The sequence below is a fragment of the Caretta caretta genome, chromosome 13 (genome assembly GCF_965140235.1).
Source record: "Caretta caretta isolate rCarCar2 chromosome 13, rCarCar1.hap1, whole genome shotgun sequence".
Classification (NCBI taxonomy): Eukaryota; Metazoa; Chordata; order Testudines; family Cheloniidae; genus Caretta; species Caretta caretta.
Window position 1 is genome coordinate 14,690,537 of NC_134218.1, and position 27,998 is coordinate 14,718,534.

Below are 27,998 nucleotides of genomic sequence, written 5' to 3' on the forward strand. Positions count from 1 at the left end.
ACAATCTTCCCAGGGCCCTAAATGCCATGATTTATGATAAGGGGTTCTTGACAACGGGGTTGCCCCAATTGGCCATCAACGAAAATCCCCTATGCCCCTAAACACCAAGGAGTTAAATTTTTCCCCTTCTGCTCCCCTACATAAAAGAAAACAGATGTGATTTTCTTTACAAAAGAGCATTTCATTTAGAGAGAGAAAGAAAAAGGAAAGGCAGTGTTAACATAGCCATTATTCTCCATCTCAGGGAAAGCAAATCCTATTTTGCCTGTCATTACAGTAGGTAGAAAAATCCTTTCATCCAGTCATTAGTTGTAAACATTCCGTCGCCTTGTGGGACCAGGCCTATGTTTCCCATCCTGTGCTAAAGCCATTTTCTAATACTAATGTTTTATACACACATCTCAGATACAATGCGAACTCCCCCAACCCCAAAGGCAACAGGGCATTCGTTTATACTAAATCAGAAGTGTCACCCTTGGCAACCTGCAGCACTGAAACATTTATTCAGCTTCACATTGCTGGCACTTAGAATTATTTCTTTCATGCCTGATAGCCAAATTACAATATGGCAGGTTTCCCCGGAGCCACCGGATCATTAGTGCCAGCTCACAACATACTTTCAACTGATATGGCATTTCATGTACAGCTGCCAATCAAAAAATGGGAAATGCAAATGATGGAGGGCCCATTGGTGTTCAATTACTGTACAGTGAGCTCCTTACAGCTTCACTTAATGACTGGCAGTCATTTTGCTGAGCGGAAGAAGAGCAGAGAACACAGAGAAGAATTCCCTCTGGGAAGCCAGTTGCAAGTGCAAGAAGTTTTTACATTTGATTTCCATATTTATTAATTTTCCCCCTCTGTGTGTTTCTAAACACTAGGCCAAAAAAAATACTTAGCACAGCTTGTTATACAAATACCCAGCCTTGTCAGTTCAGTCGATTGCCAAGGCCACATCAGCAGAAGATGAAGGCTTTTTTTCCTGCTCAAAATACATTCCTCTTCTTCGAAAAGCTCAAGAGTTTCAGCCTCCATTGAAAGACTATAAACTGCTACAAACCAGATTATTAATAATCCAGTTTAGTCATTTCAATTGTCCCTTCCACACCCAAGAAAAGATCATGCTGCCAGCCTGTGCATGGAATGACATCTTATGTCATTTGCGAGCTCTCTCTCTCTCTCTCTCTCACTCACACATGATATATCTATGTAGGCCCCATCCTTCAAGTTGCAGAGTGTCTCCTATGAGGTGAAGAAAACAATGAATATTGGGGTGCTCAGTAGTACCATGCAGAATCAGGCTTTCTTTCTAGCTGATATAAACATTTATTACTATATATATTATAATAGCCCTTTGAGGCACCAACCAAAATCAGGGACCCATTGTGGTTGTTGCTGTAAAAATACATAGGAAGAGACTGTCCGTGCCCTGAAAAACTTACAAAACATGGAAGAAGGGAAGTATTATTATGCTGATTTACAGGTTCAGTGCAAAGAAGCTGAAGCTCAGCAGTTTCAAATGGGTTTTGCTTTCTGTTTTACTTCACTCGCACCAAGAACTTGAAGTGAAACTTAAAGTGCATGAACCCATGGGAATAAAAAACTAAAAACATTTGTGCAACCTCTTGCAGAACAAATCCACTTTTTTTGGTCACCGCTACACATCTCTTGAGGGATCTCGCATATCCGCACACGCACATTTGTAACAAACCCCACTATGGGGCATCAGTGAGGTTTGAGCCTGAACTCTTCAGCATCAAAATGGACCATTTACTATGAGAACTAAAGAACACCTGCTATGTGAGAGTAGTAGTAAACTATTATCCCCTCTGTCATATGGCCAGGTGCCCAAGGCAAGAAGTAAAAATCTTAACTTACCCAAAATTCATGGCTGTTTGAATCCAATTTTCAGTTCAGGCTTATCTCAAATAGACACATGTACACACAGATACATGGATACACATGGAAGGCAGAATACAGGAGTGGTATACCGGAGAGACGTGGTGGCATAAGGAATAAACAATAGGACCAGAAGTCCAGAGTTTTATTTCTCACACTTCCATTGGCCTACTGTGTAATGTGGGGCAAGTTTAGCCGTAGGGTTCTCCATTTCATTTGCTTCCAGATATCTGTCAGGCCAGTGCCAGGGGTGTGTCAGCAAGGTAACTGCCATCCTTCACCTCACTCTACCCCATTTTGGGATGTCTTGCTATCCCAGCAGTCCCCATGCCCAGCAGAATGCATGCACTGCCTTGAGCCTGACACTTGTGTGGAGTGCAGGATACACCTCTTGCCTTACCTCTTTGCACATCCATGTATGGAATGCTCAGGATCTGGCCCTAAAGAAAGCTCATTACTCTTGTAGTAAAGAAAGCTCATTACTCTTGTAGCACAAAGAGACTGTAAGGATTCAGAGTCAAGTCTTTACTGCCAGGGGTCAGTTCCACATCTCTGGGATGTTACTGTTGCTCTAAGGGCAGACTGCCAACTGTCTCCGTTTCTTTCCTGCTCACAGGCCCCTGGTTCCTCTGGAGCTCCCTGGGACATCACCCCTTTTTCCTCTGTCACTACTTCTGTGTTCTCAGAACATTTCCAACAGGAGACAGGATCAAACAGAGCACCAGATCTGAACTCCGTGAACCTTAGGGAAATTGGGGTGTGGTTCTTACTTTGAATTTAGCAGCTTAGCACACTCTTTATAAGATGGATCTGGACTGTAGCATGGGGACATAGAGTGAATCTGAACTTCCTGGCTTATGAATTCCATTTTTCTTCCACAGAAAGTGTTACTCAAAGAATTGAGGAACAGACTGGGATCTAGAGTAACATTATAAGGAACACAATAGTTTTCTCCCACAGTTACACTAGGAACATATTTTAGTCACAATTAATAAATCCTGATGTGATCAAGATGTGTTAGCAGCCACCAGATTGGATTCTTCCTACTGTAACTGTGGGAAACCCATATTTCCTTATACAAGTCAGAGGAACGGAATTCTAGATTTGCTAAAATGTTGTTTTAATAAAAATAATTAATATGCCTGCCTAGTAACTGCTCTTTGAACATTAGTTACTGAGTCATATTAAAAATTCCGAAAAAAAAAAAACAGGAAAAAAAAAGACATAGATGAATCAGTGCCCATAAATGCTGTTGTTGTGCTTTAGCGAACATACTTAAATAGAAATAAAAGCACAGCAGAAGCCAATCAGACCTGTTTCCCACTATACTAAAATAATAACATAAAAGGTTCCTACTTTCTTCAGGAAGAGCTGATCCACCATAGCGCAGGGTATTGTAAGTGTAAGGTAAAAAGGGATGCTGAGCATTGGAGTGGACCTGAGCCGGCATGAACGAGAGCTTTCCTGCATAGGTGCCAACCTACAGCTGCCCAGGGGGTATATAGCTACATTTCTCATGTGTACTTTTAAACTTATGTCTTAGACACACCCATTCTTTGCTAGTGCCCCCACTCCTTTAAAACCATGTGCTCTTGAGAATGGACGCATAAGGAGCTCAGTACAAAGGATTACTATACCTAATGTTTTAATTGGTTTGTGCCCATACATAGCCATTACTCAGACTTGTACTAGAACCTATGAATCTCACATGTCCTGCAATGTAACATGCAAGGGTTTGCAGAATCAAAGCCTAAATGTTCGGGTGGAAGCTGGGAGGTGGGTGGGAAAGCATCCATACTGAAGTATGAAAGTGTATTCTAAGTTTCAGCTTCAGAAGGTCATTTCATGGTGTCATAATCTTGATACAGCCTTTAGAATGGTGCCATTAATATGATGTTGTATTATATACATATTCTGTTAAAATGCCTAACACAGTCATATGCTGTAAGTTGTGTACTGCCATAGAACATAGCAACATCACAGCATCATCTGCTATCAGTGATAGTTCAAGATTAGTAATACTACAGACCATAGGTTTCTACAGCATCTTTCCTTCCACTTTCTTTCCATTTCATGCACTGATGTCAATATATATGAATTTATTACATTACTGCCATTTTTATTTCCTTACTGTGATGCCAGAAGTGGGAAACTGGGGGGAAAAGGGGGAGAAGGGAATGTGGAGATTGACAGTGAAGGAGGGTATGTTTAATCAGAGACACTTTTATTAAGTATCAGATGAACCCTTGGAAAGGAAATGCCAAGTTTATCCCGAAAGTAAGTCCACAATGGCATAATTATGTTGTTTTGAGTTTCCTTTTCCCTATGTTGAGAGCACTTTTTAAAACAAAAACACCATCTGTCTGAATGGTTGCTTAATACCTCAATTAGACCTAATTACTTTTAGCAATGTAGGGGTTACTTTGAAAATGATATCCTATGGTGCTGTCCACCCCTAATTGACATATCCTACAAGAGCTGATCACTTTGGCTTTGGAGAAGTAAACGTGTTTCCCTCAAGCAATGAGGAGGGAGACTCTGTTGCTTTTGGTTCATGTAAGATGCCAATCAATGCTAAAAGCTTTACGGAATGATTCCAGAAGACAAACTTGGTCATACCTGAGTGGTAAGAAGAAGGGTGCCTTTCCGAATTTGTTTGTGTGTGATTTAACAACCAGACACTGCCAAAAACAGAGGGAAAAAAAGTCCGACAGTCTAATTATGGGCAGAAATACAGTTATCTAGATACAGCTGAATGCCTTGCAATTCCTGTCAGTAACTACAGCCACACTTCATTCTCCAGATCAAGACACACTTAGTTGGGAGGAGGAAGCAGTTTCAGGTTTTAGCCTAACAATCAAATAACCACCTCCATGCCAAAATCAGAACATGATGGTATAACGAATGCATGTGCTCCAGATGACAGATGCAATTATTAAATAAGCCACACACATGCACATGAGAACTGAGATTAGAACTGAGACCTGGTCCTTTTAGTCAAAAAGCAAAGGTTTCTGCAGCACGGGAAAGAAGATCTCTCTCAGCAGACAGCAGAAATAGGTAGCTTATTCTGTTTGTGGGGCATCCACTCATGGGTAAAATCCTACACTCACTCACACACGCACCAATCCCATATATTAAAATGGATCCCTGAACTGATCTAAATAAAGTACCCAATGCACAGTGTCTTAAAGCATATCAAATAATATGTTTTATTAACACTTAAATACCAATTTGTGCACGATAGGTTTGAAATAGCCAACAGAATAAGCTATTTAAGCTTCCTTCTAATGCTACCTGCCAACACCACCCAACATTTGCCCAAATTTCAATGTTGTCTACTTAATTTCTGACACAAAGATAGTGTCTATTACGAGCACCGAGTATTGCTGCATTTTAACATGCTAACTCACTTCACAATACAGACTTTTCCACTGGCACAAAGTACAGTTATAGATGAAGTTCAAACAGTTAGGGCCTCAAAGCCTACTGGCAGCTTAGTCTCCCTTTTGATAGGCAAGGCCTTTCCTAGGCAAGGAGAGGCCTCGAGATTGGGACCTTAAAACATGCAAAGGAATCTCTCATTCTCCTTAATTCCCATCATGAAAGCTACTGGCCATTGGTTGACCTTGAAGTCAGTTCCGCAAGCTACATTTTGGGAGCCTGTGGTGGACCTTTGGGGTTAACAATCTCTAATATCACCCATAATTTAATTGTTCTGCTTTTAGCCATATGTCTCCATGCAATTATTGTGAAACAGATATAGTGGGTTCAGGACCAACCATGGACCAGATTTATCCACTGATTTCAGAGATGGTCTTGACTACACCACATCCTTATAGAAGCTTGGCTAACTGGTTTGTTTTTCAGGGGGAATGGGGGTGGTTCAGGATGAAACAAAGAGCCAAACAGATTAAAAAAGCCATTTTAAAAGCTATTCAAGATGTATTTTCATGCATCTGATGCAAATATCCTGTCATTATTCAAAGAAGAGGAAAAAAGACAACTTAAATACTTAGAATACAATTTAAATGCTAAAAAGATTAGACTTACTTTACTGTTCTATGTTGTTCAAAAACAAAACCTATTACCTTTTTTAACCCTATTGTGTACCTTCCTCCTTATCTAGTCATGTGCAAACCCGTTTAGAAGGAACAAACAGGCTACGTCAGAATATAGATAGCTTGGATCAAATCCAGCAGACCCCTTAGTCCTTATTCCAGTGGGGGTTTTGCACAAGTAAGGCCACAGCAGGAAAAAAATAACATCTAGTTAAAAAACCCGACAAAACCAAACCAAACCATGAACAGTCAGTACTGGTTGTAACTGCACCATTTCCAACTGTTAGTACAGTCATTTTCATTAGAATGGACTTATACCATTTTCTATCCTTATTAAAATGATTCTTGTTTGACTAAGACACCAGCATTTTAAGAGTGCTGGACACAGTGTGAAAAAGATAAATAATATGATTTTGCTTTTCTCTGTCAGGGTTTTGTTCTGGTTTACTTAACTCAAGGTTTTTTACATTGATGTTTTTACTTTAGAAATACCAGAACTCCACTTCTCATTTTTCTTTTTTTTTTCTAAAAAAAGATATATTAGAATTGGAAAAAGTACAGAGAACGGCAACAGAAATGATGAGGGGCATGGACCAGCTTCCTTATGAGGAGAGATTAAAAAGACTTGGACTGAGAAAAAAAGATGACGAAGGGAGTTGATGGTAGAAGTGTATAAAATCATGAATAGTGTGGAGAAAGTGAACAGGGAAGTGTTATGTACCCTTCACATAACACAAGAACGAGGGGTCACCCAATGAATTAATAGGCACCAGGTTTAAAACAAATATAAGGAAGTACCTCTTCATGCAACGCACAGTCAACCTGTGCAACTCATTGTCGGGGATGTTGTGAAGGCCAGAAACAGAACTGGTTTCAAAAACAATTAAGGCTGGTCTGCAATGGGAACTTACACTGACATAGCGACGTCTCTCAGAAGTCTGAAAAATCCACACCCCTAAGGCCTGGTCTACACTGGGGAAGGGGGGATATCGATCTAAGATACGCAACTTCTGTTACGAGAATAGCATAGCTGAAGTCGACGTATCTTAAATCGACTTAGAATCACTTACTTCGCGTCCTTGCGGCGTGGGATTGATGGCCGCCGCTCCCCCGTCGACTCTGCTTCCGCCTCTTGCCCTGGTGGAGTTCCAGAATCAATGGCAGAGCGATCAGGGATCGATTTATCACATCTACACTAGACGTGATAAATCGATCCCTGATAGATCGATCACTACCCACCGATCCGGCGGGTAGTGTAGACGTGGCCCGAAAGACATAGGTATGCTGACTCAACTCCCAATGTAGACAGTGCTAGGTTAATGAATTAATTCTTTTGTCAACCTAGCTACCACCTCTTGGGGAGGTGGATTAGCTATGCCAGTGGGAGAACTCCTCCATTCTGTGGAGATACTGTCTACACTGAAGAGCTACAGTGACACAGCTGCAGTAGAGGATATGTCCATCAGTGGCTACTAGACTAGATGGTCAGCGACACAACCACATGCTCTGTGTGTCCCTAAACTATTTGCCAGAAGTTAGGACAACAGGGGATGAAGACTAGATAATTGCCCTGTTCTGTTAATTCCCACTGAAGCATCTGGCACCGGCCATGTCAGAAGACAGGATACTGGGATAGATGGACTATTGGTCTGACCCATTGTGGCCATTTCGATGTTCTTTTCCTTGGAGGATCTTGATAAACCCTGTGAAGGATCTTGAATACGTGATATCTATACCTCTCACCCTGCCAAAGGCCTGATGTGTGACAAAGACCCCCAAAGGAGGGACACATAAAAATGGATCATGCAGGAAACTTAACTGTGGGATTCAGTTCTTCAGTAAAAATAACTCCATGATATAAGTAACTTTCAACAATAGAAATAAATATATAGGTAGTGGAAGTGTGGAATGTAGGTAACTTGGGACTAAAGTGAGTGGCATCATTTTTTACATGAATGATACCACACAAGGTTAAAACAAACCTTTCTGCCTGGGGATGAGGTAGGAGGGATGGGGATTAGGAGTCCGAAGTGAGCAAAGCAAAGAGACCAGAGAAGGATTTTACCACCAAAAGAAGATTTACTCCTAGAAATATTTTCATGTTGTGGCTTTGTGTTTGACCAAGCTGATGTATGTATTGTATTGGAATGGGTAGGGTCCATGCATTGAAATGGATTTGCATTGAAATGCATGCATGTGATGTCGGCTGTTAGGTCTTATTCAGGTTATACAGTCCTTTTTAAAAACCCAGGTGCCCTGATTAGCCTGCCTTAATTGATTCTAGCAGCTTCTTGATTGGCTGCACTTGTTCTAATCAGCCTGTCTTAATTGTCTCTAGAAGGTTCCTGATTGTTCTGGAACCTTCCCTGTTACCTTACCCAGGGAAAAGGGACCTACTTAGCCTGGGGCTCATATATCTGCCGTCTATTACTCTCCTATAGGCATCTGGTCCGACCCTGTCACAGTATATAGATCACTCTCAGTTCCCATTGTTGGCTATATGAAATGCAGAACAGAGGATGACTCACACATCCCCAAAACCCCAAACCAGGAGCTCAGTAAGAAGAAGGAACCCGTTTTACGACTCACTCCAAATAATTGTTATGACAATTTATAATTATAGGCCAGAAATTTACATTTGCATTATTTTGAAATAAAAGTGCTGATCATAGCTGAATTAGACTTATATATCTGAGGCCTATTGATAATATATTTGACAAATTGACTGGTTTTCCTTACTGGTTGTTAGACCTGGGTGGAAAATTTCAATGAAAATAATAATAATAATAAAAAAATTCCACAAACATTTTCACAGTTCCCATTTGTTTTCCTGTTTTCTGACAAATTGGATATTTAGGCCCAAATTTTTAGCATTGCACCCATGAAAAAATTCACAAATATAGCATAACAAAATTGCACATGTAGTTACCATGATTGTGTATGCACTTATGGTAAATTACTGTGCAAATCACCCATGGACATTGCATTGATCATTTGGATGCACTTTATGATTTATCATTTTAAAGCAGTTCTTTGTATTTCATCTCTATAGATTCCCTACGGAAGATGCTTCCAAGAAGGCTAATCGTACCAGTGAAGCTCATGGCAGTGAGACAATCAAGAAAAAAAGAATTTATTCCACTTTTGCAAAAGAGTCAAGTTCAACTAGGCTTCTGCAAAACAAGTTCCTCTTTTTTTTTTCTTTTTTCACAATTGATGGAAAAGATTCCACAGTCACTCATGGTGTACATCACACCCTTCACTGGCGTGGAGAATGAGAGAATCTGCAAGCAGGCACAGGGTTTTATTTTATTTTTGCCACACAGTCCATTTCGCAGTCTGTGGAAGTTTTCACCAGCACAATGATAGGACATAACCTGCCTCTACGACATCATCATGCTTTTCAAGAAACATTATGTACTGAAATTGCCAACGAATCAAATGAGTGGCTGAGCAATGAAACACACTTGCATGGGTTCTAATATTCTTGTACTAAGGAGCTGAAAGATGTTACTAGTACATGACAAAAAGCGTCCATTTTCTCTGCACTAGCACCAAACTATGAACATAGAAGATAAAACAAACCGACAAAAAAAACAACCAAAAAAACCTCCCCTGTTTGCAATTTGGATCTAATTTTGCCAACCAAGATTTAAATATTTATTTTGTATGCCTGAATTTTAAATTAAATTGCAGTTGAGGTTATGCAGCGATCTTCAAAACAAGGAGCACCAGCTAGCCCAGAGCACTTGCCTATAACCCGAGAAATATTGTTTTTATTCTTCATTCTGCCACTGACTCCTTGGGCAAATCGCTTAATCTATTGGTGCCTCTTTGTTTCCCCTTTGTCTGCCTTGTCTATTTAGAATCCAAGCTCCTGAGGGCAGGGACTGTCTTTCCCAATGTGTTTCCCCAGTGCCTATTATAATGAAATCAAAATCTGAGTTGGGACCTCTCGGAATCTGCTGTAATACAAATAGCAATAATAATACTGGCAGTGCTGGGGAATGATTGCAAGCTGGTTAGCATGTATGATGTCAGAAATACTAAGGCATTACAGGGAAATAACTACGAGTTGTGGGATTATCGTATAAAGGAACCCTGAGGGTACTCAACAATTGGAGAGTTGTTCTTTATGAAAAGAAACAAGTATCTGCCTTTTTCATGACAGTACTGGGGAAAAATTGCTAAAATAAAATAATTTTCCCTGAAGGAAAGCCTACTGGAAGTGTGTAATTCCTTCTTGACCCAGCCTCTAAACTCAGACTTACTGGCAAAATGGCAGAGGAGTTAGCATATCAACTTGGGGTGTGCAGCAGTGCAGAAGAATCTGACAGCCTCCTGGATGAGTTCTCTATTTACCAACTCTACGACACTGACAGTGTTATGAAAGGGCCAGTAAACACAGCAGTGCTCAAATTCTGGGGCACTGTTCTTGGCGAGAAGCAGGCATGGGGCCGAATTTGCTGTTTAGTTAGACTCATGTTGATTCTTTCGTGCTTGCCTTACTCAGAGGCAGAGTCTTAAAACATCTTGACAAAACCTAAATGATATCAGTGTCTAAATGGCCTGTCCTGCCAAAAAATATAATGTGGGAGATTCTCAGGTGGTGTACACCGGAGTAGCTCTGTTGAAGTCCATGGAACTACACTGATTTACACCAGCTGAGGATCTGACCCATTGGTACTACTTTACTATAAAATTATGATATTACTGTAATATCAGTTAGCATGTCCTGGAACACAAGCAGGTAAATTCAGAACATAGGCACAATCTTGCAAAGACTTAGGCAACCTCTCATCTTTATTTCTGTGAGTCGTTCAGTAGGACTACACATATCACTAAACCTAAGCAAGTACATATGCTTTTCCGGGAACAGAACCTAAGGTTGAATATTTGTTAACATTCTAGCTGTCCCATTGTGCTAGGCATTGTACAAATGCAGAGTAGCACAGAGTTTACAGTCTCAAGAGACAACACAAATACTGGGTGGGGAAAAGGGATATACGCAAAAAGAGGGGGAAGTGCAGGACAGAATAATAAATACAATTATTATTAGCATTATTTTTATTAATAATAGTAATAATAATAATTGACATAATAATTACAAATAAATAGGCCAAATCCCCAAATCCTTAAATAAATGAATCTTCTGTAATCCTGCCCTAAACTATACTATAGTGTTACTCTGCACTATTAAACAGCTGCTGTGTTTCAACTCAGAGTTGACCACAATTCAGTAAGGGCTGATCCTGCAACTATGTGAAACCTCATTGAGTCTGTTTCAGGATGAAGGCCTCAATCAGTGGGACTCCTCATATGTTTAAAGTAAGTCATATGCACAAGTGTTCACAGGACCAGGGCCTACATTTATAAAGCACTTTAAAATCCTTTTGTGGGAAAGGTATCGGACAAGTATATGAAATTATTTATTACTCAAATTATTTTAATTCTTACTTCATATAAATTGACCTAATAATTTGTGGCAGCACCATTCAAAGAATAACTCTACCAGCAATCTAGAATGAGATTTTAAAAGCCACCTAAAGGATTTGGAAGCCAATACCCTTTAATTGTAATGGGAATCGGGCCCCCAAATCCTTTATGTGGCTTTGAAAAAATCTCAGCCCTAAAAATATAAAAATGATCATGTGATATTTGTTAAGTGACCAAAGCAGTTATAGAAATCATAGTAAAAATATTGCCAGAAATGTTCAGAACTTGATATGATGATTATCTTAAATTTGTAATTTGCATACTCTAAATGAAACATTTCAATTTAAAAATCTCCACAAATATGCAGATGTCTGTGAAGATGAATACCAGTATCCTATACTTCTGACTATCAGTTTGTCAGCTTTTCCTTTTGTGCTTTGTTGCAGCAAATATAGCTTTGTATAGCAACAGAAGGACCATCTTTCATTTCAACTGAAGGCCACTCTCTTCAGTTCAGTCATTTTAGACAAATGCTCTTCATAAAATAAGGCAAATGTGTCTTTTTTGTTTTCTATGGGGTTCGGCTGTTATCCTCTGTCAATGGATTATTATTGAAGATAAAACCTTAACAAGCATTTTCTTTTTCAACTCCTTTTTGGGGTCGTATTAGAGCCCATTGAAGTTCTGTGAATCTGCAGAAAAAAAATCAATGACAGAATTCACCATCTGCTGCATAATGAAATAGACGTGAATAATATAGCACCAGTTGAGGGGGTTGAAAGTGATCAAATGTTGTTCAGCACCTCAATAATATTTCCTTGGAAAAAAGACTCGGATTACAGACTTCAGTGTCAGATTTTTTATTTTTATTTATTAACTCCATGGCTGAGAGTGGAATCTAATATGAGGTCAGGGGGTTTGCAAAAAGCTTAATTTCTTTTGGATTGTGGCAAATATACCCAGATTCAGACAGTAGATCCCATAGCTTTAGAAGTCCAGAGGGCAAGGAAAATGTAAGCTAACTTACTGCACAATTGATTTAACATTCTTACAGATGTGACTTTGAATTGTTACTTTATTCCAGTTGCATGCATCATAAAATCCTACATTTCCAGCAGCATTCTCTTTTTGACATAAATAAAGAGCTATAACTTCATACTCTGAAATATTCCAAAATAAGAGAGAGATCCTAATATGTCCAAACTTAAAGTATCCAATATGTCACCATTTAGAAAAATCCTCCTTATCTGGTAGGCAAATTGGGAAGCCTTAGACTGTGTGAGCATTTTTATGAATGAAAAAATTAGTCTCTCCTTCCCAAATTTTGGTCAAACTTTGGGAGAAAAAACAAAAATAAAAAACTCCTTTAATAGCTGATGATCCTATCATCCTATGGGAACTCAGTTCAATCTTTAAAATGATCCACGTCACCCGGAAATATGGTTAAAAACACAAAATCAGTTTGTATCACTCATTAAGGCGTAAATAATTGTTTCTGTTTTCTGGTCAGCTCTGTGGCACAATGGGAATGATAACTGAGATTCATGAAACCTCACTACATATCTTCAAAGAATATAATGAAAAGCCATGTGTGCATGGTGGACTCAGTCAATGAATGGAAGGGAGTGGTACTGAATATAGGTTCATTGTCACAGATGTTGCTTCTGAAGGTACTGTCTTATCCCTGGGGGAAGGCAGGTATTCTACCACTCTTGAAGAAGGTTCAATGTACACTTTCACCTCTGTGTATGTTCATATCTCAATGCACTCTTAATGATAGTTACTACTGATGCCTCCACGTTATATTCACATCCCCATTTCCTGCTAGGGATTTAACATGTGTTTTCTCTTTCTCTATCTCTCTCTAGATTTTATGGTCTTTCCCATTTCTATCTCACTGCAAATCCACTCTACCATGATGGGAGGTGGTAGAATCTCCTTCCTTAGAGGTTTTTAAGGTCAGGCTTGACAAAGCCCTGGCTGGGATGATTTAACTGGGAATTGGTCCTGCTTCGAGCAGGGGGTTGGACTAGATGACCTTCTGGGGTCCCTTCCAACCCTTATATTCTATGATTCTATGATGATTTCCAAGTTCTTCAGTCACTTTATTGTTAATGCAACTACTAGCATTGCCACCATGAAAAAAGACACCGCATTTTGGCTTCTATGTTAGCCAATATTGTATCTAGAATTATCAGTGTGCCCCCTCCAAACTATCTCGCTCTCAGGCCATGCTACATGTCTACAATGGAGCACTTTTCATACACATCCTATACCCATTTTTTTAAAAAAGACTCCATAATTATGTCGTAAAGAACTCTAAACAACTGAGGCATAAATACATCAACACACATGTAATGGAGTGGCCCACTACATCTCCTTAAGTCAACAGACCAGATTTTTTCCCCCTCTTTCAGCTTTCCAAATGCCTTCGCTTGTCTTCTATCCTCAGCCATTTTAGGGTAAAATGTGTCTATTTCGCAAAATACTCTGATCCCAAAATTTCTCCTAATTTGTTATTTTCAAGTTTTGTTTATACCAAATACACTTTTACTAATTTTCACTTTTCATTCTCTATGAACCTTGAAAAGAAAACCCTCCTTCTTAAATATTCATTCATTCAAATTAATGGGCATTTGCTTGGAATGTTGTTGTTTCCGTGCCCCTCCCCCCAACCGTGAGTACTGGCAGATCAAAAGTTCACAGAAGTATTCTGGTGCAATTTGTAAATCAATTGCAAAGAACAGTGTGCATTGCTACATTTCTAATGGGTTACAATTGAAATGCTACATTTTCATTTTCCACTGACAATGAAAAACACCAAGTAATATACTAAGGCCAAAAATTATTGCTGGAACTTATGAGCCAGTCATTTCCTAACAGCTTTGTTCCTTGAATGCTGTCTTATCAAAAGTGCCCAGGATTTTATTGAAGTGAACTGGTCTAATGAAAAAAGAGCATTTGATGAACAGGCTTGACTGCAAGCTCAATTCCATTCCCCATACTTCCAACTGGGTTTCATCAGTAAAATAGCCATAAACTATTCCAGGTAGCCACGAATGAAAATACCAACTACGATTCTTCTTGGATGGCATGGATGTTTGGCATATATTGTTGATGGCACATATATATAAATGAACAGACAGAACATCCCTCTTCATTGTGAGGAAAGAGTGCATTCCAAATAATCTAAGAACAATAAAAATAATTATTAGCCTTTAATTGTCCAGCTGACCAGATTTAACACAAAATGAGGTAATAAAGTTAGACTTCTAAATATGGACATTAGCACCTGCCTGATTTTCAAAAGAAGGGAGCACACAATAGATCCAACTGAAGTTTTGTGGGGGTCTAGAATTAGCTGTTCCAAGAAGTTACTATTTAAATTGCCAAGAAATTGATTCTTGAAACCTTGTTTTGATCTGACATAGAATCAGTTTATGTGGGGCAGTTGAAGTCACCAATTATTGCATCTTTATTAGGTTTGGTTGCCTTTTGATCTGCTTTAAAACCATGCAGTATCTTTTTTCCCTAATAAAGTTGTTAGTTTTACCCTACTATACATCTATATTGTTATGACTTTTGGATTTCTGTACTTTTGATCTCATGGATACAGATTAAAATGGAATTACAGTAACAGATTAGGCTGCCTCACAGTATCTAGAGTAAATAAGATTGAGTGACTCATAGTTTCACAGTTATAAGGTGGCTTACACACTTTGGTACAGTCATCCAGCAGACATAGCCATAATGTATATTCAGGTGCCAGACTTGTCAGTTTCTCCTCCATCTCCCCCCAGGGTGGGGGAGTTAATTAGCACTGGCTATTCTCCGGCAAACCAGAGCTGAGAAAAATCTATTGCAAGGTGAGTTCTGCCATTCTCTTTTTAAAAACATTACTCTAAGAATAAGTCTATACTGAAACTGGAAGCTTGCCTCTGAGCTTGGATAGACAAACATATGCTATCTTGGCTGGAGCTAGTGCACTAAAAATAGTAACACGGAGTTGACTTTGCAGCATGGGCGGATGCTCAAGCTAGCCACCAGCGTGGACCCAGGAGGGCAGGCAGGCTTGTATTTGAAGGGGACTAGCTTGTGCCGTCACCTGTGCCACAATGTGCTTGCTGCTATTTTTAGCACTTTAGCTCAAGCAGAACTAGCATATGTCTCTCTACCCAGGCCAGAAGGCACTCTCCCAGCTGCTGAGTAGACCTAATGAGTCAAACTCAGACCGAATGAGTGGGGGTACAACTCCACTAAACTTCATGGAGCTGCAACCACTTAAGCCAGAGCCGAATTTTGGCTCTCAGTGTGCTAGTTTAAAATGTAGCATACATTTAGAGCTATGAGAATAACCGGTTTTTCCAGTTTGGTGGCCAAACTGAGAAATTTATTTAAAAAAAAATTCAGTTCAAAAAAGATTGTATCCAATCAAATGGAATGTTTCATGTGATCTGATGATTATGATAACCTTGAATAGAAAATTCGAAATGTTTCATTTAGAAAATGTCAGACAACATGTTTTGATTTTTTGGGATGTCCCCCCATTTTTCAACTAATTGAAACAATCCAGTGAATTCAACAAAATTCATGAAATTTTTCAGTCAACCCAAATCTGCATATTTTGGCAAAAAGAAGTTTTGTCCAAAATTTCTTCCTCAGCTCCAGGTAGATTCTACCATTTCCTCTGTGACCACCACATAGCATGAGTCACATATGTACTAGGGAGGTCCAATCTGGGAGTGGTGGGGAAGGAATTCTTCCCCTCCGAGTGTTGAGCTCAGGTGTACAGCTAGCCCTTGGGACCAGTGCCATCCTCTTCCAAAAGGGGAAGAGTTGGTAGATCTTCACAGTCGTGGTTCAACCAACTCTGTACCTTCCTCAGACTGCCCCTCTACAAAACCTCCTGGCAGCACACAGAGGCCCTTCAAATCCTGTCCCACACAGCCCACTCCATACTCCCACCAAACTTTGCAGTGGAACATCACTGGTTCTGTAGTTCCAGGATTCTCCATGCTTGTAGGGTGTGTGTCCAATAATGTGGCACCCAATACTGACACAGCCAGGGCAGTTATCTTACCTTCCTCACCACAACTTTTCAAAATTCCCCTTGCATTTTCAATCAGTAGCCATTAAACCTGAACCTTCCTTGAACAGGAATTCAGGTCACATCACAGGTTGCTGCCAAAAAAGACTCTGTGGTTTTATGCTACCACACACAAGGTCAGCTTGAGTGGCATATGCAGCCCTTCTACTCTGATCATAAAAATCCCAACCCCCCCCCCCTGCACACTGGTAAAAGGCTGCTGGCACTCCCCTGCCTAGTTTTTTAAGTCATTGCCTTGGACTCATTATTGGCTTGATATAGCGTAGTCATTTATAACAAAGCAACCCAGACTTTAATTAATAAGCCCCTTTATGAAAGTGACTATCCCAGCAACTTCTAAAGGAGGTTAATATGTATTCCCTTAAAAAATACCAACAGCTAGATGAGGCACTAAAGCTAAACATTAAGAATTTATGTGATTGGTGTTTATAATATTCATTAATGTTGCCAATTAAACCTTGTTTAAGGAAATCTGTTACAAGGAGAGATGATATCTCTGCTTTTGCAAGGATGTGAAAACACACAGTCTGCATGCACAGAAAGAGGCTGGATAATTTTTATGACCAACAACATCTGTAGTTATTCATGTTAAGATAAGGATAATCAAATCTCATGCTTCAGAGTGTAAAACTGATTGCTGCAAGGGTCAGGAAGTAATTGTCTTCTTCCCACGTAAAGACCTGCAAAATTGGCTAGAGATATGATTAAAAGTAAGAAAGGGTTACTGTCCTATAGTTTGGTTGATATTTGGCCACCTGGTGCAAGATAGCAGATTTGACATACCAACTAGTATTGCCATATAAGATTCACAACTCCACCCCCCACCCCGTTGTCCGCCCCACGTATTCTGTACAGCAATGGATAAATTTCACAACATGAGGAAAAAACACATTCGCAAATACTTTGTGTGTGATTGTACACACACACATATATATAATGTGTATACACATACATACACCTATTTTATATTACACATACATTACGTATACATATAGCAAAAATTACTTGAAGTTTGAAGAAGACACCTAATAACTTGATTATATGTACATTCCATAGTACATTTTACAATCACGCTAGGACTATCCCACTTCACTGCACCTTAGATTGCCAATATGACTAGATTAATTAAAGCACGTCCAGCAAAATGAGTACAAACCATAGAGAGGAAGCTTACCGCATGTCTGCACTTGATCGCATTGTTTTGTTAGTCAGTGGCCTATGACGTTTCCTACTGAATAACAGAGAGAGCTGAAGAAGTTTTCCTTTCAAGGGATTCACAAGCACAATAAGATATTTATTGTATTTATCACAGAGATCAAACCCGCACACAGATGTCATATTTCTTGAATTCCATCAGTAGATCAGACAAGCAGTCTCTGGAAAGAGGACATTACAGCCAGAAAGTTCAGAGCATACAGGCTTTGAGGGCCATTCCTGTCCCATTTTCTGTCATGCACCCTGAGCCTTTGTTGTCTCCGCAATGCTGATAAATCAATCCATCAAAAAATTTCCTCAGTGAAACTCAATCAAGAAAGGTCATGTCAGCGGGAGAGGAACAGATTAAATTAGCATCAAATTAGACATGGAAAGTGAGTTCTGTCAAAATCATCACAGCGCTCAGCACAATTAGAATATGTTAATTATGCATTTCATTAAGGTAGTGCTCTTTGAATGCGAGATGAAATGTCAGTGGTGTAGGCATCCGAAAAAAGGAAGATTGCCAGGCACAACTTTCTCTAGACAATGTGTGACACCTTCATTAACATCAAGAATCACAAGTCTGTCTTGACTTTTTTGTAAAGTATTAAACCGTTAACTGTTTGCTGGCTCTCTCAACTTCCTTTCCCATTCTTTTTTTGTAAAGTATTAAACCGTTAACTGTTTGCTGGCTCTCTCTACTTCCATTCACATTCCTCTCTTGATAAGCTGCAAGGCTAGCTTTCTTTCACTGCCAAAGCCCCTGGGACAACTGCGAGTGTCCGGCAGGCACCAAAAAAGTAGCAGCAATTTAATGAAGCCTTTGCCGGATGTGCCTGGGATCATACCGCTGCCTTAAGGGGGTGCAGCTTAGATGGCGATGCAGAGCTAGCTGAGCTATTGTAGAAAAGAGGGGATAATGAAAGGAGAAGGGAAGGATTGAAGGAGGAGGAAGGTGAATCAATTTTAGTTTAGATCCAGTTGCAAGATATAATCAACATAAGGGGGAGCGGGAAATGCAAACCGACATCTCACAAACCCTAATTTGGGGAATTATTTTGTATATCAAACGTCTTTGATTCCTTATAACGAGCTGCTTTTCAAAGAGAAAAGTGATCCCTTGTGAGTTTGGGCAGAGGTCAGTGCTTCACAAACACTAGTTACAAGCCCTAGCTAAGAGATGAACCACTAGATTTCAGCTTCAAGAGTGATTTTTTAAAATCTGTTTTTCTAAGCATATGGGCCAAATTTTTCAAATCTGGATGCCTAAAACTAAGCTCCTATGTCTGTATTTAGGGACCTAAAAATGTGGCCTCATGATCAGAGGTAGCAAGCATCCCCAGTGAAGCCAATGGGAGCTCCATGGGCTCTGTCTTTCTGACAGTCAGGTCACTTATATAAATGCTTAAATAGGGATTTAGGAACCTAACTTTAAGCACTCAGTTTTGAAAATTTTGCCCATTTTTTTAAAGAGAATTGTAAAGGTCGAGGAAATGATAATGGAGACTTTTCCACATCAGTCATTCATCTGAAAGCAGCTCAGGTTGATAGAGACCAAAAGTTGTTGCCCTCTGCTGGAAGGCGCATGGCCCAAGTCCAGTTCTTAGTGGACAAGACCACATCTCTGAGCTTCCTAATCACTGTTTCATTTTCAGCAGCAGGGACAACAAATTGAATGGGGATGAAGGCTGAAATATTATTATAGATAACCCTCTTCTCAGTGCAAAAACAGCCTGCAAACCTGCTGTCTGGGACTTTCATATGGATAAGCAGGATTTTGGGTCGAAAGGCTGTAAATCTGGCACCTTCCACCAGCTCTCCATTCACTTTTATTATAATATTATTTTTAGGAGGGTGAAGCTTTGAAGCTAGTTTCTGAAGACACCATGCTGTGATCTTTTTTGTAACATAATGATACTCTTGGGGCAACGATATTGCATCACAGTATGTTGATGCAACAGCATGCGAGCTTCATGTAGAAGTGTGTTATGTAGTCTATTTATTTTACGTACTTATAGGGCCCCAATTATTTAGTATCCGAACACCTCACAATCTTTAATGTAGTTATCTGTACAACACCCCTGTGAGGTAGGGCAGTGCTATTATCCCCATTGTACAAATGGAGAACTGAGGCACAGAGAGACGAGGTGATTTGCCCAAGGTCACAAAAAGCAACAGTGGCAGAGCAGGGTCTAGAACACAGGTCTACCATGTTCTAGACAAGAGCCCAAACCATTGGACTATCCTTCCTCCACTAAATGGAAAGATACCGTATTCAGATACCAGATTTCCAGACTATAAACACACATCAAAAAAAGTTTGTGAAACTATGCTTAATTTACAGACGCAATTAATGGGATTTGTATATGCAAATCAGATAATTGCACATGCAGTTAATTGGATACAGGTGTATATGTATGCAGTTAATTGGATACATGTGTATATGTAATTACCTAATTTGTGTGTATACTTACATGCCTAAAATGTTTGAAAATCTAGGCCCACATATCTAGAATCCTCTGCTTACTCCCTTCCTGCCCCAGATTTAAAAAATAGTTTACTGGTGATATTCAGAACAACTATGAGATTGAGGAAAGGGTTACAAGGAAAATTTCACCAGGTCTTTAATGAGCTTCCCCTTGGTTTATTATAGCTTTTGTAAATCCTGCCTGGAAATTCAAAGTTGCCAAATGCTCCTCCCCAAAGAAGCATACTCTAGCTTCCAATGCCCTCAGGATTCTATTTTAATATAACTGATTCCAATATAGTCAGAAAATGCCAGCAAGCTAGTTGGAGCCAGAGTCTACTTCAACACACTTGGCTGGCCTTACAACTTTCTGAAATCTCTGTTTTCACTGGAGCTAGAAAAAAGAAATTTTTATCATTTGAAAGAAAAACTTAACTCCCAGAGCAAACAAGCTCTAAGATTATGTTGGTTCTGCTCACTAGCCCAGAGCCAAGAGGCCTAAAGATAAACTGAAAAGATTTGTAGTTCTTGTAAATGCAGCACTGTATTTAAAAAAACAACAGATCCAGTTTTTTGAAGATTGTATTCTAGAAGAGGTAACACGGTCCCTTTCAAAGATCTCTGATGGGATATATGCTTCATTCTGGGAAGTGGCATGGAGAAGAGTAGCCCTCCAAAGGAATCAACTCAAGCTCTCCTATTCAAGATAGCAACATAAAGTGAATCCAGTTACATCATAGGTGTGTTAACCTGCATGCAAATCTAAGTGGCACCAGGAAAATCTCAACCAAAAAGGACTGCTCCCAACTCACCACAGAATTACAGTGGACCAGACATCAAGACTGCAGATATGTCCCAGGCGAGAGTCTCCTGCTTTGCAATTTAAAATGCAGCCACCAATCCAGACCTGAAAATAATTACTTTAAAGGCTGACTTTTGCACCTCGCTTGGGATATCTGGATTCCTGCATTGTTCTTATTTCATTTTAAAAACAATTCAAAAATGGTTCTTGTAGTGGCCAGATATTTTAAAAAAATGAAGTTTTTCTTTTCTTGCACTTGTTGGACCCTAAAAGACCATGAAATACTTGACTTTAGGAAAGATCAGAACAAGAAGCACACAAGAAATCCTGACCTTAGAACCTGCAATGAAAATTTGTAATCGAATAACTTTGTAATGAACCACAGTCTTTCAATAGTGTTGCTTTAATTTTTGTACCACATCTTGGGCCATATCACCAGATTTGTCTGAGTTAGGCTTGGCATCTGACCTGAGATAGTAGTGCAGATAGCCAAGCTGGCTTTTAGCTCTTGATTCTTGATCCAACTGGAAACTAGCCTGAGAAGAACTTAGAGCAGCCTCAGCGACTTTTCCACTAGCTGGGGATCATCAGACTATTATAGTGCATCCTATTTCAATCCCCTCCTGACCTCTGCCATGATCCTTGACTTGCCCACAAACACCTCTATAATTGGGAAGTGGTGGGGAAAGAGAGTGGCATAAAGCAGGCATAGCTGCCTCTATGCCTTCCCGGGTTTTCCCTTACTCAGGGGAATCTCCAGCTGGCCTGTAATATCACGTCATTGTCCCCTTGCTGAACTGGGAGCCAAGCAAAAGGGACAGAACAAGATGTCAGAATATTTTAATAACATTGGGCCAAACCCAGCCCTGTTATAGCTTAACTGTTAATGGTGCCAGTTAATGGTATCAATTCAGGAATGGGTATGACCTAACCTAACCTTTCTTTTGAAGCGGTAAAGACCTGATCATCCACTCTGTTACACTGGTTGTATGCAGGCATGACCCCATGAAAGCTGACAGAATTACATGGTTGTAAAGCTAGCATAAAGGAGTGTAGAATCAGGACTGTATATTTCTAACATTTTTCCTAATGGAAAGTCAAATACAAACCTAAAAAAATAAAGGCCTCACAAATAGCTTTCCAGGCTTAATGCCCACTGGAACAAGAGTTTGTTTTTGTTGAAAATATAATAGAATTAAAAATCAAACCCATTAATATCTTGACTAGGCACAGCATGTTAATTGCTTATTCTCTAAGGTAATAGAATGGGTCACTTTTGCCTAATGAAATAGTGTTTTACAGAAGTGGGATGTAGAAAGAATGTTTGCCCTACAGCATTGTGAAGGAGTGGGACAAGTGGTTCACCCAATTATGTTACCAGTAATCAAAGTGGCTTTCCTTTTGTAGATCTCCAGAAAGCTCCCACTGGGTGAACTAGTTCAGAAACAAAAAGAACTGACTCCATCTGTCTCCCATACCCTACATTGAACTCAAATTAACCCTCCTCTCTTTTCTCATCTCCCAAAGTGGCTGCAACTTCCTTTACAAGAAGCCATGAATCTCATGTAGGCCTTGGAATCCTTTTCGTTCATCTTCTTATGACACTTCAACAGGTTCTGGCACTTTCTTTTTTGACTCATTCTCTTCCACTGGGGCCTGGTTTGCTTCCCCGCAAATACCAAGACACTCCAAATTGCTCAACCTTCATCTCCAGTAGGGCCTGGTTCCATCTTTTGTATTCTGGTCTTGGTTCTCAGTCCATTTAATGTTTTTTAATGGAAAGCAGCAAGATGAAAAGACATTCCTTGAAACCTTACTTCAGAGTTTTAACTAGATAGCATTAAAGTGCATGTACAGCACTTGGCTATGTACAATTGACACTCCTTTACGTTAATTTCTAAACTTGGGACACTAATTCAAGAAGCAAATGCCTTGTGATGTATATTTTCAGCTTGAACTCCTTTTAGAGTATCTCTGCAATGCACCTGGCACTAACTTCCCAGCTTGGGCAGACAGACGCACCAGCTCTACATGAGCTAGCATTCTAAAAATAACAGTCTAGTTGGGGTAGCACAGATGGCAGCTCGGGGTAGCAACCTGACTGCAACTTCCCATGACTCCCTACATACTCGGACGGCTGGCCTGAGCCACTCCTTGTGTTACCCCCAGCTACACTGCTATTTTTAGTGCACTAGTCTGAGCAGCGCAAGCATATGTCTGTCTATCCGAGCTGGGAAGCATGCTCCCAGCTGCAGTGTAGATGTACCGTAACACGGTGCAAATTGCAGTCACACAGCTGCGTGCTAGCCCCTCTTACTACCTATTTTTGAGTCAACATTAAGTAAGTTGAGGCACAAGCATTCATACCTGCTTTCATAATTCAACTGTACTCCTGTCAGCTAACTCAGGAAGCTAACAATTCGGTTGAATGCAAGTTTGTGTGTTTTTAGCTGTTAGCAGAGCTGGTTGAAACCCTTTTTTTAAAAAAAAAATTGAACAATTAAAAATATTATTTGCAGAAAATTGCAAAATGTAATACATTTTTAAAATTTGATTTGAAATTTTCATTTTATTTTTGAAAACTTAAAAAAATTAGCTTTGAAAACCAAAACAAACTGAAAAGTGCTATTCAAAACAAAAAAAAAGCTTTGTTTTGTTTCAAAATTTCTGTTAAAAATGTGAAAATTTTCAACAAAAAGGCATTTTCCCGTGAAACATTTCATTTTAGATGAAACCCCATTTTCAGTGGGAAAAATTTCAAACAGTTCTAGTTAATGATATTAGCAGCTGTGTGTTCTGAACTCAGCTCTTGACAGGAAACCCACCCTTCAGTTGTATTTATGGTAACACAACATTTACCCCCTAACAGCTACATGTGTATCATCTTTTCCAAGTAATGTTATTACTCAATACATCATTGTACAAAAGGAATCGAGAGATGGCCACTGCTCTTCGGATTTTACAATCTGGATTAGATATGATTTACATGACGTAGGCAGAGATGACGCTGGACAAGGTGGAAGGAGAAAAGCAGAGTCCAGAAGATCCAGAGAGAAATTAAAAGATACAAACTGTTGTTTTAACAAGATACCTCATTCAACTATATAATCACAATGGAATCTTGTCTAAACTACACAAATAACTCCAGTCCCAATGTGTTACTACCGACTGACAATACAATCAGCCAAAGAAACCCATGACAGAAGCATTTAAAACAGAACAAATTCTTACTGGCTAATTATACCTTGAGGAAAGCACACTTATTTAGCAATGACAGACCACTGATTACTAGCAACTAGATACTGTGGTGATAGGTACATTAGAAATGTGACTGGAAAAAAAGAGAGGGATTAGATTAATTGTATATTCCACCTTTAACAAGGCTATAGGGGAAAAAATCTAGAAGTTTAGAAAGATAAGGGCAAGGCTGTATTCCACTGCCTGCTTTAGGTGGTTGTTACTTATGTCGCAGTAGTGCAGTAACACATAGAGATATTGATCAGGCATTAGGGCCACCAAATGAGTAAAACAGTTCTTGCCCAAGAGAATTCACAATCCAGGAGTCAGATGAGAGTCAAAAGGTGGATAAACAGCCAAATGGGGGTGGGGGACAAGGTAACAATGAAGATGGGTGTGTTGATATAAATTACTAGTCTCAGATATCATAATAATCTCATGTGGCTGACACCATAACATGTTTTATGGATTCATCATCATTCCCAAGTTATCAGAGGAAGTCAATAAAAAGTTAGTCAGCATTGACAGAGAAGCTTCCGGAGCGGCAGGTTTAGAAGCCACAATCAAAATGTGCCTGAAAAGTAGAGTGATACTAAGCAGAAATCTTGACATTAAATTACAATTAGTAAATGGAGCCATGGGCTATGTTTACCAATTCAGACAGGATGTTCGCAATTAGATTTGTTGAGGACTTTGTTGTGCAATTTGATAAGACAGACATTCCTCAGCGTGTCACTCACATTTCGGTCAAGTTTCACCTGCTTATTCAAATTCAGTCTTCACTCTTTATTGCATATGTTTCATCAATACCAAAATCCCAAGGCTTTCATTGAGGTACAATCATTGTGGACAGTGGCAAAAGCATTTTCAATGAGGGAACGCTCTGAAGTTGCTCTGTCAAGTGCTAGAACTTCAACAGGACTCTTAGTTTTGGACCCTGCCCACCCAACACAATGCCAATCACAATTGCATTAAGGAGTATAGCTTTCATGTCACATTTCAGTCTCTTTATCCACAAAAACATCATTTCACAACAACTCCAGAGCAAACTGCTAAGTTATTGTTACAGACTCTCCTCAGTATCCTGTCTCTTGCCAGTCACCTCACCCCGCTCCCGCCGTCTTCTGGTATATTACACATATTCATACATTTGCAATCTTCTGGTATGTTTCAATATTCTCTTAAACTGTGAGCAACTTCTGTCAAACCCACAGCTAGTTCAGAGTTCAGCAGAACTCAGGGTATGTCTACACTACAAGTGCTGCTGCAGCTCTGCAGTTATGACACTGTAGTGTAGACACATGCTCCAGCGATAGAAGGGGGGTTTCCATCTCTTAAGTAAATTCACCCCCTTGAGAGGATGTAGCAAGGTCGATGGAAGATTCTTCCATTGACCTAACTGTGTCTACACTGGGCTTAGGTCAGATAAACTATGTCTCTCAGGGTTGTGAATTTTTCACCTGAGCAGAGTAGCTAGGTCGACCTAAGTTTTAGGTGTAAATTGGGCTTAATGAATTGTTTTCTCTCATTTCACTGTCCTGCAGAATTGCCTGCAATGTTCAGATATTAATGCAGACCACTAAGGCTGCTTGAAAATTTTCTGTCAAAACTATTTTTTAATAGAAAATTGGGGTTTCGTTAAAGTAATTTTTTGGGGCAAAAAAATGCAGCATTTTCATTAAAAATTTCAACTTTTAATAAAAAAACTGAAAACCCAAACACCAAAAATGTTTAATTTTCAAAGAAAATTTTTGGTTTTCATTGTTTTTTTTAAAGTCAGATTTGATGAAAACCGTTTTTTCCTTTTATTTTTCTGTAAGTTTTCCACAGAAATAAAAGGCATTTTCAGACCAGGGTGACAGTCAGCAAAGGCAATTCTTACATATCCCAACACGTCCCATACACACTTCTGTCATCTTGTGCATTGCACTGAATTCAGCAACTAGTACACTAAGTGTGAAGGAATAGTGAAATGACCCCTTATAATAAGTCCTATTGTGTTTCTTCTTCTATACATTTTTGTTATGTGATAGAGCCACTCAAATAACTAATAGGTTTCAGAGTAGCAGCTGTGTTAGTCTGTATCCACAAAAAGAAAAGGAGTACTTTTGGCACTTTAGAGACTAACAAATTTATTTGAGCATAAGCTTTCGTGAACCACAAGTCCTCCTTTTCAAATAACTAACTTGTTTCTCAAAATGTCTTAAGAGTTGAAGTTATTCACTTGACTTAAGCCACTACCTACCACAATTCACTACAATTTCATCAGCATATTACATTGCAACAGACGTCTGGTACTACAGTGATGAGAACAACACCTACTAGCCAATAAAAAGGATTCTTACCTGAACCTCCTAAAGAAAAACAAACAAACAAAAAACAACTAAAGCTATCTGGCAGAGAATGTGAGCACAAGGACATTTCAGTGCTAGCTATACAAGATCATCTCAGGGTCTGAGATGACTAGTACAGAGGTAAGAAAATGAGTGAGAGCACAAATACACAGATAGCACCATTTGCCTATGCAGTGCTCATAGGCACCCTATGGGCAGGTCTACACTACCGCTTAAGTTGATCTACCTTACGCCACTCAGGAGTGAGAAAAGACACCCTTCCCCGAGTGATGCAAGTTACAGCGACCTGAGCACTGTCCACGCTGCGATGGGAGAGCGTTTCCCGCTGACATAGCTCCTGCCTCTTGCAGAGATGGAGTGATTACGCTGACGGGAGAGCGCTCCCCCATCAGCACAGAGTGTCTTCACCAGATGGGCTACAGTGGCACAACTGCATTAGTGCCGCTGTGCTGATGTAGTGCTTCTAGTGTAGTCTTACCCTATGATGTCAGATTGTACGAGAACGCAATCAGTAGTTGGACAATATGAAGCTTTTGAAATTTTGGGCCAGGTCCTCAGCTGGTATAAATCAGCATGGCTCCATTGACTTCAATGGAGTCATGCTAATTTCATCCAGTTGAGGACCTGCCCTGTTATATAATTCTATGACTTGTCCATTTATACAAATACATATAAATTAATTTGCGATAATATGTTTGCTTCCTCACAACTGGCATTTTGCCATAAACTTTGCATTGTTTGCCAACTGCCATAGGGTAAGGATCAGGAATTAATTTTCCACATGCAGTACATTTTCCCTCTTGAGAAAGGTTTTTGAAGTACCACTTTAGGTTTTTGCCTTCCTCAGGGCTTACATTTTTTCTAAAAAAGTTATATATCAATAAAAACTTTTAAAAAATGCTTATCATTGACTCTTCTCTTTATATCACATCCATGGATACACTGACTGACCAGGACAGTTACCAGCTGCCTGTACACATATGTGAGAATAATGAGACCATTACTGGAATTCTGTGCCCAGTTCTGGGGTCCACTTTTCAATGATATTGAAAATTGGAAAGAGTTCAGAAAAAAAAGTAACAAGAATGATTCGAGGTCTGGAAAAAAGAAGCTCCATCTATTTAGTTTATCCAAGAGAAGATTACTAGGTTACTTGATCATGGCCTACAAGTAACTACATGGGGCACAGACTTCTGAGAGTAGACAGTTCTTTAATCTAACAGAAATAGGCATAATGAGCTGCAGTGGTTGAGAAATATAGTTAGACAAATTCAGAGAAGAAATAAGGTTCAACTTTTTATATAGGGCTGTCAAGCGACTAGAAAAATTAATCGCGATTAATTGCACTGTTAAACCATAACAGAATACCATTTATTTAAATATTTTTGGATATTTTCTACATTTTCAAATATATTGATTTCAATTACAACAGATATAC

General features: G+C 39.5%; 2 protein-coding genes across 3 annotated transcripts in view; one reads left to right on the plus strand and one right to left on the minus strand.

Moving 5' to 3' along the window:
• The window catches only part of ZNF217 (zinc finger protein 217), a 106,098-nt gene extending 95,921 nt beyond the window's left edge, over positions 1-10,177 (plus strand). Inside the window, exon 7 of the transcript XR_012664694.1 lies at positions 9,013-10,177. The gene's annotated coding sequence lies outside the window, so the exon portion shown is untranslated. The remainder of the gene's footprint in view (positions 1-9,012) is intronic.
• Positions 1-27,998, minus strand: part of TSHZ2 (teashirt zinc finger homeobox 2) — a 270,750-nt gene that overhangs the window by 41,472 nt on the left and 201,280 nt on the right. Inside the window, exon 3 of one of the 2 annotated variants that reach the window (XM_075118764.1) lies at positions 14,190-14,585. The exons of the other annotated variant lie outside the window; for it this stretch is intronic. The gene's annotated coding sequence lies outside the window, so the exon portion shown is untranslated. Of the gene's footprint in view, positions 1-14,189; positions 14,586-27,998 lie in introns of those variants that run through there. 2 annotated transcript variants of the gene reach the window in all.